Consider the following 26,031-nt stretch of genomic DNA (forward strand, 5'->3'; position numbering starts at 1 on the left):
TTCACCCAGTAATTATATCACAGTCTCCCTGTGATACATGGTGCTAGTGCCATATTAGTGACTTCAGTTTGGCATGTACATCTATCTAAATGTCATACAAGCAGTCAAACCTGTGTTCCTACATATAAGAACAGCCCTGAAGAGTTCAGAGGTAGCATCTGTCCCTGGCCCCATATGTAAGGAATGGATGGGACTGGAAGCACCTCTGCCTTCAAGGAAGGGAAGGGAAGAAGCACTGTTATTGCTAACAGCTTCTCCATTAACTCAGGTGTGATTAACTGGCTGATCCCACTGTCTTTACACCATACAGCCTCAGACGCTGGAAGAGATTCTTTGGTGAACGCCTAGGAGGGCTTCTAGGCAATCTTAATTGCTACAACATGAATGTTTGTGAAGAGAGGGGAGATGCTGTTGACAGTGACACTTCGAGGTCATGTGGGTATCAGGATATAGGCTGCCCCCTCTGCAGGGGAATGAGCTTGGGAGCTTCTGTCTTCCTGCCCTCTGATCTCCTAGCCAAGGATGCCTTGCCACTCAGTACTGAAGATCAAAAGGGCTGGCCATCATTGCAATAGGAACTGCTGGGAGGTTCGAAGTTGATGTGTGCTGCTCTCAATCACAGCACTGCTCCTGCACTCCAGAAAACAAGTGTGCTTGTGCGCTGCCATAAGGTTTGTTTTATTGGTTGGACATCCACTTACTCTTGCTAGATCAATTCTGCACAGCTGGCACACAGAAGCTGTGTGTGCTAATGACAGATACAGCTCCTCTGTGCAGAGAATGCTTTCAGGTTGGGTATCTACGTTTCACTGAATGACAAAGAGGGGATCTGGAGTTTTATGTTTTCCTTCGCTTTATATTCCTTATCAGCAGAGTAAATCCCACTTGTCAAGTCCCTAGAACTCTTTCCCTTAGCTATAAAGAGAGATAATAAAGAATTAGAAGAATTGCATAGCAGATTAACCAGCTCTCTGAATTCACCATCTTATCTTTACTAGATCTATTTCTCTCCCTCATCCACTCATCTAGGAAGAGTGAATGAGTGCCCTCAGTTTTCTGAGGTGCCTGACTCAACTTGCTCTCACACACCCCCCATTTGTATTTCCCAGCTCCTCTAGAAATTGGTTCTGATCTCAGTTTCCAGTGATGACTCTTATACAGCAACTTCTAAAATTATCTTCAGATAGCATGACTATGCAGTGGCCAGACTTCAGAATCATGTTACTTTTTCATTATGCAGAACCTATACCTGCTATCATCCACCACCAGTATCCCTAGATCACTTATTTGTTTAACACCTAGCTTCTAGCCATATCCAATCTCTTCTCATTTTCCCATTTATTCTGATTTCACTCCCCTATGGTGCATGTTTATATTCAGAAGTGTTTAAATTGGCTGAATCAACTCAGCTAATTTCTTTTGGGTACCATCTATCTAATTTACCTCACACAGCACATGAAATGAAATGACTGTGTGTTTTATCTACATAAAGAAAAACAAAGCAAAAAAATACACAAACATAAAGGTGTATTTTCAGAAGTTCAGTTACCCAAGTGTGCTGTAAGTAGAAAAAAGGTTTTCTGTTCATATACTATAAGAAATCATAAAACTACTTGTTAAAGGGTTTAACAATTGTGTTTCCATGTTAAAGACATTAGAAAATTCATCTCAGAAATGACTTAATCCTTTTTGGGTCTGCAAAGCTAGCAATTTTAACAACTTGTGTCTACAGATTGAGAATAGATATCTATTCTAAGCACGGATAAACATATAGGCATGTGAGCCTTACCAGTTGGTCTTTAGTGCTGTTTTGGTTGATGACTCATTTATTCTGTAGGTAGAAGTAAGTTTAGCTAATGAGATCACAGAAGCCTTCTGACAGCTTTGATGTGAATACAATCCCTATATTAAGAACAGTGTGTGGAGGAGTAAAGAGGGGGATGTTCTCACTTGTTATTTGAAATGAGTTTGGTGGATCTCAGCACAGTTCATAGCAGACTGATGTTCAGAAAAATCACCATCAGCAGTCAAATTAAAACTGACACCATTCTTGGCAATACTAGCAAAACTTAATGATTAGATGGGCGCAGTAAGACCAGAACAGGCCTGCAGTGCATTTGCTGAAGGGAAAGTGTCCTGGGAATTCTGATGTCCATCCCATCTGTGCAATGAACTTGTGGTCAAGCCAACATTTTTAATCACAAATAATTTTAGTTTTTAAAATGTATAGAGTAAATTCTCAGCAGGCTTACATCTGTGCTGCTCTACTGACTTCAAGAAAGTGATGCTAATTTTCATAAGCTGAAAAATCACCTCTTGTTTTCAAAAAAATTTCATGTCATTCCTTAAAAGATATTTGTACTTTACTACTACTAAAACTTTGGCTATGCCAGATGTTCACTGTCTTTCCCTCAGAGCAGGCAACAGGAAGGATTTCACTAGGCAAACCAAGACTGGAAGCAACTACTGAATTTTGCTTGCGTCACTCGCAGTGGGATTCATTTCATCTAACTTTAGCTATCTAAAAGTTAGACAGCTGCCCTGAACTACATACTTAGGCAGGCTTTATGCTTATTTGGTAAAACAGATACCTCTCTAAAGGGCCATTCAATCCATCAAAACCAATTTCTCTTTCCTGTCCACAGAGAGCCCAGGCAGCAGAGCTATCATGGCACGGGTGCTGCTGGGGGACATATGTCTCCACGGAAGGAGCTGTGAAGCTAACGTCACAGAGCTGCTCAGGACCCCACCTGCACTCCTAGGCTTAGCTCCATCACCTAGAGGGGAACTAAGAACCCCTGAGAAGCTGTTATCGCCCGCCACCTACAAACTACTTTCCCTCCTCCCAGTTTTCAGAGGTATGCAGTATATGCCTTGCAGCTGTCAGCCATACAAAGATTTTGGTATGTAGATCATAGGACCAGAAAAGTTGTGATCCCTGCTATAGATCAAGTGACTTTTTCAAAACATTTATTTTGTGTTATCACTACCTACAATGGCAAAATAACAGAGAAGCTATACTGATGCTTTTGATGGTAGATCCTGCTTGGCTCTGAAGGTAAAGGGAGGCTAAAGGTAGAAAAAAAGTATTACAAAGTTTTAATCTCCACAACCTTCAAAACATTACAAAAAGACCAATAACACAAGTGAAAATTTTAATGCAATGCAAACTTTTTGTAAGTCAAGATGCATTAAACCAATTTTCCTTCTCAAAGCTGGTCACCCTTCCTTCTTTCTATAGAGCAGCTTTGGAGAAGCAAGAAATAGACCTTTTCTTGTGTGCAGAACACAGGAGTTTTAAGCATCATTAATTTTTTTGTATCTGCACACAGCAATATTAAGTCAAAAATATTATCCAACAGCAGCATGTGGCTAGGAGGAAGAAACTTTTTAAGCTCTCTCTGGACAGAAATGGGAGTAGGACTGAAGGCACCTTGGGCAAATAACACATTCAGACAGACTGATCAGGCCCAGACAAGATGCTGTACTTGTCTCCCCTTCCTTACATTGGATCCACTTCGACATCATGACACCTAAAAGCCATTACTACAGTCTGCACCATGACAAACCTTCCACAGCTTTGTTCTTTTCCTTTTATGCTTTGGATTTTCCTTTAGAACATACAAATCCCCAACTATTCTAACAAGAAGGATCCTTCATTGTCAATAAATTGCACAAAAATTCAGTGAAACTTGACTAAGTTTGTTCTGGACAGGAGATCGGACTAGCATTTTTAAAAATAATAAGAAATGTGGTTGTAGGAAAGTGTAATGGTCTCAAATCTTTCCTTCGTGGGACTTGCAAGGATATAACAGCATTTAGGATACATCTCACAATGTTTACATTTCTAATGCATAAGAACATGCAGGTTCAAAAGCTGACAGACACCTTTCCTTTCTTCCTCCTAATCATACCTGCCTGTTACTCTGAAAGGGAGTCTTAACATTAATACACTGTTATACACACACAGAGCCCCCAAGTAACTATGCTCAATTTCAGAGTGGTTCTTGCTTCCGCACCTCAGAGGATGCTAGATATTTGAAGGCATTCTAATTCAATGAGAGGGCAATTCCTCGAAGCACAAAAACGCTAATAAAAAATAATACTGACTTGGCTCTACCTGGAGAATTGCAGGAAGATGCTTGCTTGTCTAATTTGCCCGAGTAATTCCTGAAGTGAAGCTCTCCTGAAAGGAAGTATGCCACTAGTTCAACAAACTCCCTTTCAAGAATGAACTAAAATGCCTCTGGTAAAATCTTACTCTGTATTTTTCCTATTTTTCTCAGTTTTGCTCAAGCTGACTATGTTTTAACAAGTCTCAGAACCCTCTAAGAATTCAGTGAAACAGGATATGAGTAATCAAAGGATCACCTCCCTGTCCTGCCCCAGTCTCACACATTTCATGGATTAACATGGCTAAGCAACAGAGGACAAAATGCCGTAAGAGTATTCCTTGCAATCAGCTGAGCTGGTGCGATTGTGCACTACCTCAAAGTAAAATCTTGTGAAAATTAACAATTCAGAAACCACTCTCCCTCTTCCCACAAAACTACAGATACAACAAAGTATACTATTTTTTCACTCTTTCTTCAACACAATTCTTTAGGTATATTATATCCTCCCTTTGGTCACTCGCTAGCTATACTGTAAGTTTCTCAATACTGCATTCCTGCTGCTGTGCAAAGTACTTGTCACACTATTAATGTTCTACAAATACTGTAAATAAAAAGAGCCATCTTATAACAATAGGTTATATAAAATAAAAAGCTTTTTGTTCTTGATTCCTCAAGGTCCACAAGGTGATAACCAGGGTTCGGAAACTGCACTGGTGTACACACTGCTGCACAAAGATTATGCTGGCCTTTCTTGGCCAAAGTGGTGGACGGGCTTAGTGCATCTGCGTGACACAGGCCTCACTTCACTTAAAGTAAATGCCCACTCAGCTTCATAAACAGTGTAAGGTTTTGTGTAAAAGCCATGAAACTGAAATGCCCCAGTCGTAAGAGGAAGAGCAGTTGTACTGGAAGTGTGAGTTACTCCAAGCAGCCCTTCACCCCTGCTAGTAAGGGTCTTCTCCAAAGACAAAAAAATAATAATAATAAAAGCCCACTCATTCTTTGAGCTCCACAGTGAATCTGCCAACAAATATGCCATTTAGTGTTATACACCATTTAATGTCAAATCATATTTTCAAAAGCATCAGAGTGTTTACTCTCAGCCTAACAAGTGTTCTCCTCCTCCTTACCAACTGAAATCGAGTTTTAACTTCTAAAACCTAGTATGTTCTAGGTACAAAGACATTCCAACAAATTAATATCTCCTAGTTTAATAAATATAATATTTTACAGAGTAAGAGATTAAGAAAAAAAGCATACCCCAAACACAAGTAAACAATAAAATGGAGAAAATGTTAGCAAGCTGGAGTATTTTCTTGTAAATACATATTTAGAGTCAAATAAACAGTCATCACCAAAGGAGGAAAATTTTCTTTAATGGAAAATAGGAGCATTACAATCAGCAGACTCTGCCTGACCTGGGCAAGTGCCTGCACATGAAGGGCTGGACTGAGTCCACATATTCTCTTCATAAATCACATACATCTGGTGTGAAGGGAAGATGACAAAGAGAACAAGAAGCTGGATGCTTATCATCAAATGTGAGTGCACACAGTGCTGCATTTGATAAAAACACAGTAAGATGACTTTCTGCATTCTTCTCTGCCCCTTATGTTGCTTTTTTACTGTTTAGTTATATAAAGTATGCACTTTGCTAGGTCTACAGCCTAGTACAATTACTGGAATAATCTCATGAGTGATCTTCCCAGTAGCACTGGCAGCTCTCCAGAAAAATATAATGTTTACTATGGTTTTATCTTCCCTATTTATTTTTACAAACCCGTATACAAAGCTAAACTTCCTATGACCCAAATCTATAAGGCTACAAGCATTTGAGAATTTCCTATTAATGTAGCTGCTAAAGAATCATATACACTCATCTAATGCCATCAACTATTGCTGATATGGAACCCTAACTATACTGAACTAAAAGTAACACTCATTTGTCAAGCAAAAGGAGGAACCAGATTAACAGTAATACTAAACTATAATACAAGACTATATTTTGATAGTAGAATGAGGAAAAAATTACATTCTCAGGATTTAACAAGTAATTTGGTGACAGATTGTTTAAACATGAAAAGATTAATGGATTAAAATTTTACAGCAGAAAAATGGAAGGTAGACAAATAGATTAGTGGATAATAGAAATATTCCTGTAAATTCAGAGTTCAGTAAATCTAAAGAAAAACAGAAATCCCTGAATTTACGTCAGTAATTTATTTTATGTTATTGTCACTCAATTTATTGTTGTTATTCAATTACCCGTCCACTAAAAGTCTGTTACCTGTTAAAAGTCTGTTACCTGTCCACTAAAAGTTTCACGTTCGCTGATTTCCATAATGGCAGATTAAAAGCACAATTTTATAGTAAATGGTAAAAGAAATTCACTGTCTATCCTTGCTCTTCTTTAAATGTCATCCTTTATTTATCTGGCCACGATAAATAAAGGTAGGCAAAACTAAATCTTCACTCGGAATCTGCAAAGTTAAAGGGTAAATTTGTTCAAACTGTCCATACATTGTTTCCTATATTGTCGCATGGTATCTTGTACTAGTCTTCTCATTTCGCAGGGAGAGGGAAACTGCAGTACACTCTCACAGCTCACAGCTTTGTAGCCGTCATATAGTTCATAGTTAACCTAGAACAGTGGGAGTCAATGAGGTGCTTTCTGCTGGGCAAGCCTAAGAAAAATTACTTGGTGGATCTTGCTAAGACCTAATCCAAAAGCCTGGTCTGAATGCATTGGAGAGTTATACTGGAATATCAATAAACTTTTGAAGATTCTATTTTGAATGCTAAATGGAAGTATTGATAAGATAATCTATCATGGTACCATCAAATTCCCCAAATTAAGGCAGTCTGCACAGTTTATGTGAAAATTGCAAATACAAAAAAACTCCATCCTCAGCAATGAATAATAATAGTGATACTCATATTGATGATGGCCATGGTAACAAATTGTTTCCATAGTGCAGGGTATAGACTAGGGCTGCATCGTGCTAGCTTTTTACAAATGTACATGAACTGGATTGCAAATGCTGAGGAACAAGTACATAGCAATACATCAGGCAAAGAATGAGAGATTACTGATTGAGAGCAGTAGTGTTCTCAGTACACCAGCAGTTTGCACATAGCAAAAAAGTATTAGAGGCACCATGGAAAGAAAAGCTGTAAGGAGAGCTTTTCAAGGAGTCAGCTCTGAAGACTTCTATAAAATGCTAACAAAAAGGGCATCTTAAGAAGTAGTGAATTATTATTGGTAGGGCAGGGGTAAATTTTTACAAGCAGAAGACAAGCATATGTTTAGCAGAGAGATGAATACAGTAACAATGTTCGAAATAAAGGTCAGTATGAAAAATCAAATAATTTGCCAGCATTAATCTTACATGGACAAGAGTGGTAGCTGAATAAATGATAGGAAAGGCCCTAGGCAGAGACTTTACCAGCCATCAGTTCACGACATGAATAGAAGAATACATGATTGTATCAGGACATAGTTTCAGAAAAAAAGAGGAAATTCTGCTCAAAAGTGATGGGGAAGGTCTTCGGGGAAGATTATGAAAAAGGTAGTTGTAAAGAAACTGATTAGATTTAATTCATCATTCAAAGATAAATATCTGACTGAAAAAATATTTTATTATAACAATTTTTTAATGCTGACAATGATAATTTTCTGATTCTAGTGGAACTTTTTACATACCCACAAACATGAACAGCAGCATTCACATATTTCTATATAAATATGTGGGCTACACATCAATTAATACACATATTTCCAAAATCAGTTATGATAGGAAAATAAGTAAATAAATAGGAATATAAAGCATTAGATTGGCAAAACTGGGCACTGAAAAACTGTTTATCCATGCACAGAATAGTTAATGGCTGTGCTAACTTCTGCTATGCTTTCTTCTGCCTACATGTCTTAACACTTATCTGGTTGCATCAACACCATGACTTTATTTCCATTTCTACCTTCTGAAGAAACTCCTAAAAGCTAAGAGCATGCCAGCTACACTTAGAGATAACTTGTGAATAAAGATAAGTTTTGCCATATGAACACCCATCAATCAGAACCTGGAGTGAACACCACTACCTTTTTTAAAGAGATGGAAGTAATTTTCATAATTCTCTATATGAAATGGAAAGAATAATCTAGAAGGAAAAAGGTAAGTTTCTGATTACCGTATAGTTCAAGCAATCATTTCTTAACACTGAATATTCTTAAACACATGATCATTTAAAATATACTTCTCCAGAAATATATTTTATTACAGCACTATCCATATAGGAAAATAAAGGAACTTAATTCCTGAAATTCTGAGTGCTTTAGCTTCTGTTGACTTTGAGTTTGCTGGAAATTAGGTCAGTGGCTCAAAATTGTAACCTCCCTAAACTAAAACATCCTCCTAGAACAAACCATTGGCTCAAGCTAAGAAAAAGGGTATTTTCTACTTTACTCTCAAGCCCTTATATTCCCTGGCCCAGACAGAATTCTTTTTTACAGCTGAAGAAATGGATGAGCCTACTGAGGTTTTACTGACCCAATAGGCTCTAAAAAAAATCCCTGATGATTTCTTGGCATTTGCTATCACTTGTGACCTTTATTTTCTAGGAAGGATTATTATTACCTCCCTGCACTGTACATTTCCCTACAGGATATCACCAGCCATATGTCAGCCTTGCTTGGGGGTTCTCATATACAGCTTGAACAATTCTTCACAGACTTCTAGTGTTCACTGAGAATTATGTACCATTTATTTCTGTAGTGATTCCTAGCTTTTTTCTATTAAATGTAGACTTCTATCATAGAGTTTGGTGTGCATTTACATAGATAAAATAGAGAGATTTACTGATATCAGTAAGTTAAGAGTGCTTACTTTTCATTAAACCATGCATATTAAGCCAAATTTGTGAACCAAGACAGTTAAAAATAATATCTTTAAAAGACCTTTCTAGACTTGGAACTAATCATTCTATTATATACCATTTTGTGAGGTGTTACTATGATAACGCACTTGCCATGAACCTTTGATCCTCTCTCCTCACCTACACTTTGTTCACTAATTCATTCTCATAGTCTCTACTTTTGTCTCCTAAGCCACTGAGGAGATTCATATTGTTTATTTTATGTTAGTAATTTTAACCCTCTGTCCCATGATGTGGGAAATATTCACTCCTGAATCTGTAAGTTTTGATATCCTATAATTTTGCAGAGCTGAAAATATGAAGCTTTATAGTGAAAAGAGAGAAGAAATTAAAAAAAAAGATTAAAAGAAAAAAGAAAAAAATAAATTATCCATTTCAAGTGATTTCTAGAGGATCTAAAATGCAAAGTAATCCATAGGCATACAGATAAGAGAAGCCGTATTCATGAAATTATTTTGCTACTTGATACCTTACACTTCAAAATGGGGCGGGTATCATAGCTACACTCTATCACATGGCTAACATTTTTTTTCCAATGTGTGGTGAGAGAGTTGTAAATGAAAGAATGGGAGTATTATTAAGAGTTGTAAAAGTTCTTAACTTATATCAGTACATTCAGTAACTGACTTTAGCAGTACTGATCATTTTCTCAAGTAATGTTATTTTTTTCCTGGCATATGCAAACTGGAAAATGTTCTTCCATAATAACAGTGTCAATTCAATCTATATCTGTCCACAGGGAGTTGAAACTGTAGGAAATTTTCAGTACATTTGATCAGCAACATAATGATGTAGCTTTATGTGAAAACTGTACTTGTGGTGGCAGGGGAAAGGGAGAAGAGAAACAGTCATGTGAGTCACACAGTTGTTTGCTTAGACAGCAAGACGATCACATCCACACCTTGAATCAGAAATAGAGCTGTCCTTCAACTTCCTATACTTCAGTTAAGATACAACACTTACAGATTTATGCTAAATATTTCAAATTCACTGTGGGAAATGAGACAAATAGTTTTCATTAATTTCAACTGGACTTGTGCACTCAGATTTTCATTGTACACTCAAATTTTCACCTGTGAAGATTTCCTCTTTTAGCAGTTTCAAAATAGAGTCAGGGCTATGAAGAGAATAGGAGGGATGAAAAATAGTGATGCTTATATGATTTCTGTCACTCTAGTTGTTTTCTTCCAAAAGAATTATTTTAATTAGTATTTATGAGATACACTTTAATCTAATATATTTTCACATATTGAGAGACATTTCTGTCATCTTCTAGATTCAATTCTCATAGCCATAGACTTTTACACATAGACTATGTAAAATTATTAGAATTCCCCTGTTTTCAGGTTTCATTGCAATTCAAAGACAGGCCAAGTTTGCTAGAGGTTTTTCAAGCCATATTGAGGAACACGGATTCACTGGCATATTACATCTCTGAATGGGAAGAGGACCCATAGAGAAAAGTTTAACTATAAATTTATGATGTCAAATGGACCAGGGTAAAATATTACGGACACACTTCTACTTGCTTGAATCAAACACCTCCCAGTGTTAATAAGACAGTGCAAATTCAAGAGAACATAAACCTAAAAACATTTCAGTGAAATGTGCAAGTAAAAGCAGGGACTTGCCTCCCAAGCAGAAAGCAGCTCAGTCTTTCTGTGGCTGAAGAGGAGAAAGTAGTCACCATTAACCACTCGCTGCAAGAGTTGATATTATTTGCTGAACTACTTGTTGGCAGCAGCTCAGTTCCTCGAGAACTAAACTGGACACTTCCAGCCATTAATAAGAGCTAATTCTAGCTTCATCCTTCTGGAATAACAACTGTTCCTCTACAGTGCCATGTAAGGTCACACAGAAACTACTTGATCCAAAAGGGGACTGCACTTTCCAAAATTTAAAAAAAATGTTTGTACTAGCTTTACCTTTCACCATTTGGGCTTTTGCCCTTTGTTTTTTTCCCTCCCCCATTACTCTCATGGTGTTAATTCTAGCTTCTCAGTCTGAGTAAGTACCAACTAATACTGAAGTTAAACAATACCAGTATTCTCATATTGAAGCATTTCTCACCTAAGAATAGAAGCTGTTGATAAAACAGTCTCTTAAATTTCATTAGCTGGTTAGAAAGCCATGAATCCTTAGAGCATATTAAATTGATTACCAATTCTTGGGCTACTTAAAGTGTATCTACAATATTTTTCATTAATATATTGCAGTGGATTTGGGGGAGTACACCACCTGGCTTAAAAGTCATTAAGAATTGAGTAATTGCTTTCAACTGATGTTTTGTACTTGAAGTCCACGGAAGCTGCAAGCATGTCTTTTCCCACAGTGCATTGGTCCTCATATGGCTGCTTGGGAAAAACTCTAAGGAAAATTTGCTGATGCAGATGAACTCTGAGAGGACCCAGGTTCAGTACATCCAATTAGCTACCCAAGCAGGGTGTGATATTTTGAAAATAAAAGGTATTGACATATCATCTGTTAGGAGTCGATAACAAAGTTTATTTGGAATATTAGCCTTCTCTTCTCTTGAGAAAGGTTAGTTGTCCACACTTCGAGATTCAATGCAAAATTTGACCTGTAGGTCAAACAGAAAGACAGAGCTCAGCCTAAGGGCTTTGGAGACGTTTGGAAAGATTTGCTCCATTGAAAAAACTTTTAGATGGGCCAACTCTTTCAGAAAGGAGCAGCATTTTACTTTTTTCAGGAAAGTTATAAGTCACTTCCTTTTCAAAAGATATGAAAATTCTCAAGTTTTAAAACTTCTGTTCCCTCAAGTTAAACCACCTAAAGAAGACAGATTTTTTTGTTAAAAATGAAGGGATACAGTTAAAGACTCCTACTGCCAATGTATGATAATGCAGCTGAACAGTTTTTGAATTTTTATTTCTATTACAATAAAACCTCTTTAAACACTGTGATATTATTTAGAGTTAAGCTGCCCATGAAAAAAATGGCAGCACCATAGTAAGTGTTTTTATTGCACAGTATTTTGAATGCTATAATTTTGTCCAATGCATGCTTTCACATACAGCCTCTCAGAACTTAATAGTAGATAGTAAGGTTTTGTTAATTCTAAAAAACCTACAAACCCTCTACTTGAGCTGAACAAAAAAAATTTAACTGTTCTAATACAACCATGTATCATCCACGACAAGTCTGTGAATTTCTCTTTTTTTTCAGAAGATAATAGTATAGGTAATTGGGTGCTATAAACACCATATACGCCATTTGTGTTTCCTCAAGCAATCTAAAAACCATATATTTCATGTAGAACTTTATGGAATGTTTTAATTCCTACAGAACAATTCTCTTCTGTGGTATAAGACAGCAATCCTAAAATATATTTAAAAAAAATATTTCTGTAAGTCTAAGACAGAAAATGTCTGTCAATTGTATATCTGTACATGGACATACAATTTGAGGAACTTTATGTATTAGCAAAAAAATCCCCAATACTATCTGTCAGTAAACAGTATACAAAAATCCCCAAATCACACCTGAAGCAGTAAGACACATATAAACAAATGAGCAGAATTCTACCTAACAGGTGGTCAACAGATTGGAGATAGGATTTCCCAAAGAGAAGTGGTAGTAACAGGAAAAATATCTATGCTACAGAGCTATCTTTAATTCTTTTTTCTAATAGGAAAAGCAGGAAGGAACAAATACAAAACCAGACATCCCATGTTCTCACATGTTTTTAGATTTGGAAATTCATTTAGAATTTCTGTCATTCTTTGCTATTTGCATCTAAGCTAACATTAACCAATGTAAAATTTTTTAACATCATCCCTGAAAGTCTCCAGTTTTATTGCATCAGCACACCAAAAACTCTTAAAACACCTCTCAGCAGTCTCCAAAACATATGATGCTTACCATTACCCATTATTTTTTAATATTTTATCACAGAATACATTAACATTCTACTGCAAGGCACACTAAAAGACTGTTCTGTAGTAAGCTGAATTTCTATACATCTGAAAAGTGCAAAACCAAAAAGAAAAATTATTCTTTAGAAGAAAATAATGCTCTTGGTTTATACAGATTGTTTTTCTTTGGTTAAGAAAGTGATAACTGAAAAACAAAGATGTTCTAATAGTATCATTATTTCTACTTTCGCCTGTTATTTATCTGGAGAGCTTTTGTTGAGACCTGGAGGGCTGTGAAACTCACAACTCAAAATTCTTCCCACTAAGTAGCAAACTCATAAGTAGGAAAAAGCTCAGAAAGTCGTAGGACTCCCTCTAATGCAAGTAAAAATTATTTAGGGCTGATTCTCCTCTACCATAAAGTTTCCATTTAACTCTTTGCAAAGTGAATGTAAAACACTTATTCCAGTTCTGGTAGCAGTCAGAATTCATTTTTCACAACTCTGACCGTATAAAGATGCAAAGTAGTGAAGAATCAGATCCACTGTACTGGAAGAGCCTCTGTACTCTAAATGCCTCCCATGATTCAGGATCCCCCTGCATAAATACAAAATGAAAGACTGTGCTAACATCAACATACTTTGATGTTCTAACAAAAGGCTCCATGCTTGCCACCCCTTACATCTGCATTCAAGTTTTTCTGAATAATTTGAATAATTCTTATACTTACAAGGTAATATAATCAAGTTAGGAACAAAATGTAATCTACTGCATTGGCTATGTGTAATGTTATTTGCTGTGATTCTGTTACTGTGTGTAATTTACAGAATATATTGACAAACAGTTTCAATACTCTCTATGCTACAGGGATGCCTGAGCTTTTACCACCCTGACATACCATATTTAGGAGTATATTTCTGGTATCAACATCAAAACAAGAAGGTCATGCCATTTTTAAATTCCTTGTATATTGCTAAATGTTTTCTCCCTCTAGCTAAGAGCTCAACAGCAACCATCCTTGGTTTCATTCAATTACTGTATGAAGCTGTCAAAGCCAGAAACAGGAAGAGACCATAAAACAGGTTTCCACAGACTTCCTTCATTAAAGATGAAACGGACACCCAGATCACAAACATGCACAACTGCAAGAATCACACAGATGAGTCCTAAAGAATTGATTCCTTGTAAGTTACTTCTGTTTCTGATGGAGTGCCGACAGTTATCAATGTGAAAGTCGGTTTGAGAGCTGCCCTAGAAACTCATCACCCACCATCCTTTTTAAAGCTTTTTTTCTTATACAATCCTGTGCGATTACATTAAAAAATACAGATGAAGCAGCCAAGACTAGAGAAGAAAATAGCAGACCTAAGTAGATGCACAAAATTAATGAGTGGAAAAAGGAAGTGATTTTCAGTTTACCTGTCTTCAGCAATTCATGGTACTATTAATTATCCTTCATGCCAAAGTGTAGTCCACTTATTTTCTCAGATAGCATGCTGTATTTTAGGATATTTCTGTATTAACAATCTCCACTGGACATTTCTTCTTTCTTGCAACCTGCATGTATTGGGGGGAAAAAGATAACATTTTATTGTGTGGTGTTTCTCATGCTGCCAGAGCACCATATTATAACATACTTTATAATACCCATATTTAGAAATCTCATGACTCAGTAATGAAATAGAGGCACCTCTAAAGTACAAGTACTTAATATTTCTTAAGCAGAATATCTGAAAATACAATTTAAAAGGATAGGAAAACAAAAGAATTCCTTTGGTTTTGATTACAAGTTATATTTTGTTCTGTTTATCTTCCTACCAAAGATTAATATTAATAATAATAAACAATATGGAACTTGTTCTTGAGACACCACAGAACAGACAGTCTATGGTACAGCCATTATCCCATTCATCAGACGAAACATCTGCCTACCATAGCACCAATTCACATGATGACTCAATGACACACAAAAAAACCTACAAACATCATCATCTTTCTCTAAACTGTATACATTGAAACATTGGATAGTCTTTCTTTTAATGAATGAACTTATGCTTTATATCATTTGACAGGAACTGCACATTCAGCTATGCCAGGCACCTGTGAACTTTGGTATTCTTTATGCAGAAACAATCTAACACAATACAGCTGCTTCCTGACATGAATTAAAACCTTACTATCACTATGACATATATAGATCTTGATATTAACTGCAGATCTGAACAATTTTTTTTTTTGTTTCTTTCCCCCATAGGGCAATCTTTTCATCACTCTGCTTCCATTGTGTTTTTTTTATATATATATACATACATATATATATATATATATATATATATATATAAAACTGTTGTTAATGGTTACTTGTATTAAAATGATTTTATTCACCTGAAACTAATTCATGTTATTCCACAGAAGAACACGAAAATTCAAAGGCAGGCATATACTGTGTAAACCTATGTTAATTTTGCACAAGATGCAACTGTCCCAATACCAAATATTTCTACCTGGCAATGAAATTTCTCTTAAGTAAAAAATATCTGGTAGTAAATAAATTGATGAATCCTAATATTCAACAGAACACAAATGTATGGTATCTGACAAGTTCATGCCAAAACCAAAAAACTCTTCTATAGAAAAGATGGTTAGTGTAAGTGACTTGGATTTCAGGAGGCTCATTTCTTACATGTTTGAAGACAATGTTTGAAGGAAAACTCAGGAAGAAAAGATTGGTAGCATTCCTTTATAACTAAAATTGACCTTAACTTGAGATATTATAATATTTATAGAATCACAGAATCACAGAATGGTTGAGGTTGGAAGGGACCTCTGGAGATGATCTAGTCCAACCCCCCTGCTCAAGCAGGGTCACCTAGAGCACATTGCACAGGATCGTGTCCAGGCGGGTTTTGAATATCTCCAGAGAAGGAGACTCCACAACCTCTCTGGGCAACCTGTGCCAGTGCTCTGTCACCCTCACAGTGAAGAAGTTTTTCCTCATGTTCAGATGGAACTGCCTGTGTTTCAGTTTGTGCCCGTTGCCTCGCGTCCTGTCTCTGGGCACCACTGAAAAGAGTCTGGTCCCATCCTCTCGACACCCTCCCTTCAGATACTTGTACACGTTGATAAGATCTCCTCTCAGCCTTCTCTTCTCCAGGCTAAGCAGGCCCAGCTCTCTCAGCCTTTCCTCATAAGAGAGATGCTCCAGTCCCCTAATCATCTTGGTAGCCCTTCGCTGGACTTGCTCCAGTAGTGCCACATCCCTCTTGTACTGGGGAGCCCGGAACTGGACGCAGTACTCCAGACGTGGCCTCACCAGGGCTGAGTAGAGGGGGAGGATCACCTCCCTCGACCTGCTGGCAACACTCTTCCTGATGCACCCCAGCATACCATTGGCCTTCTTGGCCACAAGGGCACATTGCTGCCTCATGCTTAACTTGGCGTCCACCAGCACTCCCAGGTCCTTCTCCGCAGAGCTGCTTTCCAGCAGGTCAACCCCCAACCTGTACTGGTGCAGGGGGTTATTCCTCCCCAGGTGCAGGACCCTGCACTTCCCTTTGTTGAACTTCATGAGGTTCCTCTCTGCCCACCTCTCCAGCCTGTCCAGGTCTCTCTGAATGGCAGCACAGCCCTCCGGTGTATCGGCCACTCCTCCCAGTTTTGTATCGTCGGCAAACTTGCTGGGGGTGCACTCTGTCCCTTCATCCAGGTCACTGATGAAGTTGAACAAGACTGGACCCAGTACTGACCCCTGGGGGACACCGCTAGCTACAGGCCTCCAACTAGGCTCTGCGCCACTGATCACAACCCTCTGAGCTCTGCCATTCAGCCAGTTCTCAATCCACCTCACTGTCCACCCATCTAGCCCACACTTCCTGAGCTTGTCTATGAGGATGTCATGGGAGACAGTGTCAAAAGCCTTGCTGAAGTCAAGGTAGACAACATCCACTGCTCTCCCCTCATCTACCCAGCCAGTCATTCCATCATAGAAGGCTATCAGATTGGTTAAGCATGATCTCCCTTTGGAGAAGCCATGCTGGCTACTGCTGATCACTTTCTTCTCCTCCACATGCTTGGAGATGGCCTCCAGGATGAGCTGCTCCACCACCTTTCCAGGGATGGAGGTGAGGCTGACTGGCCTGTAGTTCCCTGGGTCCTCCTTCTTGCCCTTTTTGAAGACTGGGGTGACATTGACTTTCTTCCAGTCTTCAGGCACCTCTCCTCTTCTCCATGACCTTTCAAAGATGATGGAGAGTGGCTTAGCAATAACATCCGCCAGCTCCCTCAGCACTCGTGGGTGCATCCCATCAGGGCCCATGGACTTGTGGGTGTCAAGTTTGCTTAAGTGATCCCTAACCCAATCCTCCTCGACCAAGGGAAAGTCTTCCTTTCCCCAGACTTTCTCTCTTGCCTCCAGGGTCTGGGGTTCCTGAGGGCTGGCCTGAGCAGTAAAGACTGAAGCAAAGGCGGCATTCAGTAACTCTGCCTTCTCTGCATCCTTCGTCACCAGGGCACCCACCCCATTCAGCAAAGGGCCCACATTTTCCCTAGTCTTCCTCTTGCTGCTGATGTATTTGAAGAAGCCCTTCTTGCTGTCCTTGACATCTCTTGCCAGATTTAATTCCAAACGGGCCTTAGCCTTCCTCGTCGCATCCCTGCATACTCTGACAGTGTTCCTATATTCCTCCCAAGTGGCTGATCCCCCTTTCCACTTTCTGTATACTTCCTTCTTCTGGTTGAGTTTTGCCAGGAGCTCCTTGCTCATCTATGCAGGTCTCCTGACTCCTTTGCTTGACTTCCTACTCGTAGGGATGCACCGCTCTTGAGCCTGGAGGAAGTGATGTTTGAATATTAACCAGCTCTCTTGGACCCCCCTTCCTTCTAGGGCCCTAACCCACGGGATTCCTCCAAGTAGGTCCCTGAAGAGGCCAAAGTTTGCTCTCCTGAAGTCCAGGGTTGCGATCCTACTTAGTGCCCTGCTGCCTCCTCGCAGGATCCTGAACTCCACCATCTGATGGTCACTGCAGCCAAGGCTGCCCCCGACCTTCACATCTTCCACCAGTCCTTCTTTGTTTGTTAGTACGAGGTCCAGCAGCACACCTCTCCTTGTTGGCTCCTCCACCACCTGTGTCAAGAAACTGTCACCAATGCTCTGCAGGAACCTCTGGGACTGTTTGTGCCTAGCTGTGTTGTCTTTCCAGCAGATATCAGGGTGGTTGAAGTCCCCCATGAGAACCAGGGCCTGGGATCGTGAGGCTACTTCCAGCTGTCTGTGGAAGGCCTCATCGACTTCTTCATCCTGATCAGGTGGCCTGTAGTAAACACCCACAACAGTGTCACCCATGCTAGCCTGCCCTTTAATCCTTACCCATAAGCTCTCGACTCGCTCTTCATCCACCCCTAGGCACAGCTCAATACATTCCAGTTGCTCTCTCACATAAAGAGCAACTCCACCACCTCGCTTTCTTGGTCTGTTCCATTTTTCCTTTTGAAATTTCAAGAATTACAACACTGCTCATCATCAACCATTGTATATCATATCTCACCAGTTATATATAATCCTCCTGAAAAATTGAACATGATCCAAAAAACTGAACATGATCCATCCAGTTAATATACAGTACAGAAATATAAGAAATTTTTTGATCACATCAATCGTGTTTTCTCCAGTGTTTTTGTACCCTGAAGAACTATCATCTGCTTTTATTAATTAGTGTGATCCAGTGGATTTACTAATTAACTTGAACAAAATTATTCTTGCTATATTCTGTTCTCTGCTGACTGATTTCTGTCTCTAGGAGAAAAAAATAGCCTCGGGATCTAGAAAAACAATAAACCATTACTTAAAACTTAACTGCTGAACAGAAGACTACAGGAATAGTCTAACAGGTTCTTGGGCACAGATATCAAAAGCAAATATACCCCCCATCAAATTTATAGAATATAAAGTTAAAACCAGAAACATATGTATAATTTTATAGAAAAATATATTAATATAAAATATAGAAAATAGAATACAAATTTTAAAAACAGCTATACTTCAAAGTGGGAAAAATCCTCCTTATACATACACCTACACCACTGACATATTATTCATCTTCTATAACAAACAAGAAAAATCAGGAGACAAAAGTATACACAAGAGACAAAAAAGCATCAGCCATATCTACAGTCACAGATTACACCACAGTTTAACTTACTATTACTGTTTTTTTACTGCTGTTTACTGCTGTTCTGAAACAAAGATTTTTCCAAGATTTTTCTGTAGAGAGTAAATTTACTCCTGTGCTGCACGGAGATCAGAATTTGTCCTCATTTTAGTACTAGAATTACGAGAGCCAGTTTGTCAAAAGGAAACATTGCATCTTGCAGTAATGCTTTACTAAATTTTAAATGGACTTCAAATATTTTATCTGCCATCAGTATTTTATCTCTCACAAGGATGTTATGAATTACCTTTGGCAGCTGTACAGAAATGGATCAGATGGAATCCCAGTCTCCAGACCAGATCACATACTTTCCCTCTTTACACAGATATAGTGAATATTATTCTATATCTACAGAAATCATTGACACTTAGCATTAAAAGTGTTAAGGTATTGCTTGAAGGAAGACCTTTCTTAACCTGTCTTATCCGGACAGTTCCGTTTTTAAATATATCACAAACCTAGTTAGCACTTAATAATCTGGACTCATCAATAAAACAACACCTGAAAGTTAGTCAAGACATTTCAGCAACAACACAGAATTCATATACGCACATACACTGTAAATAGTGGTAGCTACCAAATAGTCATCATTAAGTTCCTGTTCTGCTTTCAAACAAAATTCAGGGGAAGGATGATGTAATGGTTACTGATAAGACAGGGACTCACAATACTGAGGTTCAGTTCCTAATTCAGCCACACATTTAACAGGGTCACAAAGGGTTATAATAGGCATTACACACAGAAAAGCATTGAGCATAAGAATCTTTCAGCCTCTCTTTTCTCTTTGTAAAATGGCAATAGCAATTCATCATAGCATTGACTTAAATTTATCTTTTTATACATAAACAATGGACAGAACTTTTTGTACAATCTGTAACAGTGATAGCCTGACACTGATGCTTTCATAATAAAAATAATATCAACAGTAATTTTTTTAAAGTTAAACAAGTATTATAACAACAACAAAGGAATCATCTGAGGTGTAAATACAATAATATACATGACAAGTTACTAAATAATTTTCATTTCGTATTTAGGAATCACAGAATTATAGAATCATTGAGATTGGAAGGGACCTCCTCAGACCATCTAGTCCAACCCCCTGCTCAAGCAGGGTGACCTCAAGCAGGTCACCCAGGGCCATGTTCAGTCATGTTTTGAATCTCTCTCCAAGGCTGGAGACTCCACAACATCTCTGGGCAACCTATGCAACAAAGTTTGGCCACCATCACAGTGAAAAACACTTTCTTCTTACGTTTAAATGGAATTTCCTGTATTTCAATTTGTGCCTGTTGCCTCTCACACTTTACTGGGCACCACCAAGAAGAGTCTGGCTCTGTCTTCTTTACTCCCTCTAACCACGTATTTATACACATTGATAAGATCCCCCCTGAACCTTCTCTTCAGGGTAAACAGTTCCAGCTCTCTCGGCCTCTCTTATGACAGATGCTCCAAGCCCTTAATTATCTTTGTGGCCCTTTGCTGGACTTGCTCCTGTATGTCCATGTCCCTCTTGTACTGGGGAACCCAGACCTGCATCCAGGACTCCAGGTGTGGCCTCCCCACTGCTGAGTAGAGGGAAAGGATCACCTGTTGGTAACCTTCTTCCTAATGCAGCCCAGGAGGCTGCTGGCCTTCTTTGCCACAAGGGTGCATTGCTGGCTCATGGTCAACTTGTTGTCTACCAGGACCCCCAGGGTCTTCTCTGCAGTTGCTTTCTAGCCAGTCAGGCCCCCAGCCTGTACTGGTGCTTTGGGTTATTGCTCCCCACGATTTTGCACTTCCCCCTCTGAACTTCATGAGTCTCCTGTCAGCCCATTTCTCCAGCTTGTCAAAGTCTCTCTGAGTGGCAACACAACCACCTGGGGTATCAAACAGTTTCATATCCTCCCCGTTTTGTATCATGGGCAAACTTGCCTAGGGTGTACTCTGTCCCATCATCCAGGTCATTAAGGAAGATTAAACAGTATTACCCCCACTGTTGACCCCTGGGTACACCATTACTGACTGGCCTCCAGCTGGACTTCGTGCTGCTGATCACAGCCTTTGGATCCCAACTGTTCAGCACTTACAATCCACCCCACTTATCTAGTCCCTACTTCATCAGTTTGTCTAAAAGGATGTTACGGGAGACAATGTCAAAAACCTTGCTAAAGCCACATCTGCTGCTGTCCCCTCATCCACAGAGCTAGTTGTTTCATTGTAAACATCAGATTGGTCAGGCATGATTTCCCCTTTGTAAACCCATGCTGACTACTCCCAATCACCTTCTTGTCCTTCATATGTTCAGAAATGGCTCCCAAGGGGATTTGCTCCATCACCTTGCCAGGGATCGAGGCAAGGCTGACCAGCCTGTAGTTTCTTGGACCCTCTTTCTAGCAGACTGCCATGATATTTGCTTTCTTCCAGTCATCAGGAACCTCTCCTGATCACCACAACTTTTCAAAAATAATTGAGAGTGGTCTTGCAATGACATCAGCCAGATCCCTCAACTCATGGGTGCATCCCATCAAGTCCCGTGTCCTGTTTGTTTAAATATTCCCTAAGCTGATCTTCCTTTACCGAGGGTAAGTCTTCCTTGCCCCAAAGTTTCCCACTGGTCTCAGGGGCCTGGGACTCTGCACTAATAAAATCTAATATTACAAGCAACAGAACTTATTATCTACGCCTGTAAATCTACTAATGAGCATCTATGTCATTGTATATCCAGCCACCTGGCCACATCTAGGCATGCTACCAAAAAAAAAAATCATGAAAAGGTTTTTGTTTTATTACAAATCTTTACCTTTGTAAGAAATCAGTATCTTACTTCAGAGAAGGAGTGAAATACAAACTATACACAATATTAAAAAATACTTTAAACTACAAAACAGTAGTGGCTAGTCAACTTAAGCTTAAGACCCACAAAGAACAATTTCTGTGAGCCTAGCAGGAATCATGTACCATTTATTTTGGAACAAGGAAGGAATTGTCCTGCCTTGAAAAGAAAGGGCATTTTCACCCTTTTTTCCAGTTTAATTATCAAAGAAGAAACATTTTTACTAAGAAAAGATATGGTTATCCCAAGTTTCTATCCCTTCCTTCTCCTGCTTCCTGATTCCTTTACGAATGCCTTCAGCCTCAAGATCAAACACTAAATCCAGCGCTATTGAGATGCCCTATTAATTTTCAAAGCAGCACATTTTTTGATGTACACAGAAGAAATGTAATTGGATGTTGAGCTCTCTAGACCGAATTCCCTGAAGCCAGCTTTCAAAAGCATCTATAATATGTTGAGGAAGTGCTATTAGAGTGAGCATTCAGGTTGTTTCTTTCTCCTGCTCCCACTACCTTTACAGAAAGAATCTTATTTCCTGATCATGTTGCTGCAGTACAGTGGCCACTGAAGAAAAGAGTGGTCTTTCACCCATCAGCAGCACATTATTTACTTATAGTAACACCTACCACATTCTACTGTATTTCAATAGCCTGTTGATGTGTCAAAAGTTTCAATTCATTTTTTCACCCTTTAATTTCAGATTCTGATTGGGTTCTGCTTTCTGGCGGTTTGACAAGATGATATCTGTCACTATCTTCTATTTTCTGCATTATAAATGTTATGTCTTAATAAGAATCTGATAAACTCATCTTCCCACTATTTCTACAGCAAAGACTACATGACTGAGTAAGAACAAACACTCTCATCTATCTCCATTTTGTACTTAAATGAAACATCATGTAATACCTTATTTTCATAGTTCCAATCATCCGTCACAGAAATAACAGAGCCAAATTATTTAACGTCACAAATTTTTATAGACAAATTAGAAAAAATCCATTGCATTATTCTTTGATGAGTGGTGGTTGGGATTTAATTATTTGAGTTTTTCTTCTCCTTCTGTAGTATTATTTCTGTGTGCACACCCATTAAGCAAAATGTATTCTGCCAACTCCTGTAGTTACCCAGAAATCCTAAGTAATAAATTTTCAGGCTCTTGTGCAGGACATGCTTTTTTTTTATGAAGGTTTTATTTGCTGCATTTTTAAAAAACATTGGGCTCCTAAATAGATTAGGCCAAACTACCACATTGTAGGAGAGTTGGCTGTATTTATACTTAGGAATTTTATGGAAATTACTCCATTGTTCTTATTAAGCCAGTAAATCATACAACTTGTTGGCATAGTCAGAGTTACAGAACTCGACATAAAATATGCACATATTTCTCTTATTTATACATGGAGTGGAAAGATTAGAACTTGTTTTCCACACTGTAATATTAACAAGGACTTCTAGTACACTCACTGAAGTAAATTCAGACAGCTCTCAACTAGAAGGGTTTTTTAAATTTTTTTAAAAATAGTAATTTTTCTTTCTGATCCTTATGGGAACAGGAAGGCAAAGGGGAAGGAATGTTGGAAACTTCAACATGACACTCATGCACTCACACCAAGAAATGCCTTACATGCATGACCCACTATGTAGCTTTTATAGAATAGTTTCCAGCCATGTAGAACTGATTAAATTAATTAAAGACAGGTTGATAAACCATTTCTTTATCATGGTACAGGATATAGGCCAAAATTTAATCAGTTTTTCAAAGATGTTTTCTTATTCTGCCATTACTTTAAACTGCCTGGAGTTTGGGTGGGTTTTTTTTTTTTTTTAATAGTTCTCCATTCTGAATACTAATTTCATTTACCTCTGACAGTTTCCAACTATATATTTCTTCTGTGTAGAATCTTAGCTATCCCTGCACTCCTAACAAAATACAAAGTAATCGGCAAGATAATGGTAGTTAGCTGCTATGAGCCACCCCTTTTTGGTTCATTTCTGTGTCTGGCATCTGGTGGAGTCATTAATACCAGCACAGAATGAATGCCACACAAGCGTACATAGCAACCAAATCAGAACAGGTGCATTTTATACCTGCCTTACAGTGGTGTAAGAGATTACATTTGCTGCAAGTCAAAATTGCTATATTTAATTATGGGAATACCCAATTATAGCCAGGGATGTATTTGCACATCTCATTCAAAAGAGAGCGGCAGCAGGAGAGCCTCCCCCTTATCCTTGCTGGGGAAGCCACATGGTCCAAAGAAATGGGAAGGCGCACCACCAGCTGATTCAGGGTGCCCTCTCCCAGGCACAAAATTTTCTCAGAGGAAATCCTTCTCACATCGTGTTCAAATCTGCCCCTCTTACTCTTGAATGTAAGAGGAACAGCTTGAGATGCTGGGGTTTCAAAATGGACTGGGAAACAGGACAGTGCAGCAGCGTAGCTTCTTACTCGTTGCAAAGTTTTTAAAGGACATTTTACATATAAAGTTTGCATGAAATTGCAATGTATATATTAATGCTGTTTCAATTCAAGTCTCCATGTGCACATTCTATATCATTTTAACATTGCATTATATTGATTTACTCATTTTTAACCCATTGATTTAAGTCATTTTTAGCTGCCTTAAACTAAATCAAAATATGACACTTACTCTGAAATATGAATGTCCACACTTGGGCTTACACTGAAATAACTGAAGATGTGAGTTATTACTGGATTTCAGTACAGATTTATATCTGGACCTAAGTCATCTTCATATACTCTGTGATAGATGCTACTCTCTCAGGAAAAGGCAATATAGATGAATCCCTTTACCACAGGGAGGAAAACAACTTCTAGGCACAGTAAAAAAGACATATCATGATTACTATTTATATATGGAAAAACAAAAACTATTTTCCATATTGATAAATTCAAATTAATTCGTTCATCAAGACAGGACAATATTTAGCTGTAGTCAGAATGTATTAAAATAAAGGTGGCTAAACCAGAAAGATTTTATATTTCAATGGCTTAAAAAATAAGCTTCATATTTATTCATTAACAATGGAACAATCTAAGTCACAGAATTTATTTGTATATGCTTAGAATTTATAAACATCTAAAAATCTTGCTCCATGGCTAATTCATGTAAGATAATTATCCTATTATCATAAATATATGTATGTAGATAAACAATATTTAAATAAGTAACATCTTACAATCAAATTATCCTGAGGTTATGGTAATTGCTATTATATTTTAACAATATCTTGTAAACAGACTTTCAACCTGGCAGCAGGATGATATTGTAAAAAGTATTATATTATCCCTCTCTGAGGGCACAATGTGCTCAGAATTAAAAACATGTTGTAACATGTTCTGCAGTCTCTGAGAAAGTCAAAAGGAATCATGCTACCATTATTACCAAGATATGACTCGAATTAAAAGAAAAAGAAAAGGCAAACTGAAAACCTTGGAACTTGGATTTTTACAGAAATGTTTTTTCCTTCTTATTGTCATTTGCAGGTTTACTGATTTAGTTTTTTACTTCATAGTAAAATCAATCCATGTGTACTAAAAAGTGTATGTATCAAGCAAACATCAGTCTAAAGGTCAGTTTTCTCTTAAGCTTTTGACCCGAAAGACATCTTACCTAACTGGATAGAGTCATTATATCTTATCTTCTCTCCGAGCCCTTCTTTCACAAGCAGGATCACACAGATAGGTTCCATGTGGTTCTGCTTCTGCTCAAGATGGTTATATTTATTTCATAATATGTAGTTCAGAGTGTCATATCGAGGCACATCTTTCAAACACCACCTTAGGTCACTTCCCACCCTTCAGAGACTCATTTCAATTAAAAGACATTTCTCATAGGTCAACCAAGGTAAGGCAGAGAAAGTACCAAAGGTATCACAAAGTACCACAGAGCACATTTGTTTAAAGATCCAAGAATTTTTTTTACAGTTGTTTCTTTTTTTTAGCAATACAGCATCCCTGTAGGCTAGAGATTAGGTTAAGCAGGAAGAGAAGCTTGTTTTTCCTTACTGGTTTGCTTTCGCTTCTCCTCCTCTTCCAAGCTCCATCTATGAGCAGAAGCTTC

This window comes from Apteryx mantelli, chromosome 4, assembly GCF_036417845.1.
Source record: "Apteryx mantelli isolate bAptMan1 chromosome 4, bAptMan1.hap1, whole genome shotgun sequence".
In the NCBI taxonomy this organism is placed as follows: domain Eukaryota; kingdom Metazoa; phylum Chordata; class Aves; order Apterygiformes; family Apterygidae; genus Apteryx; species Apteryx mantelli.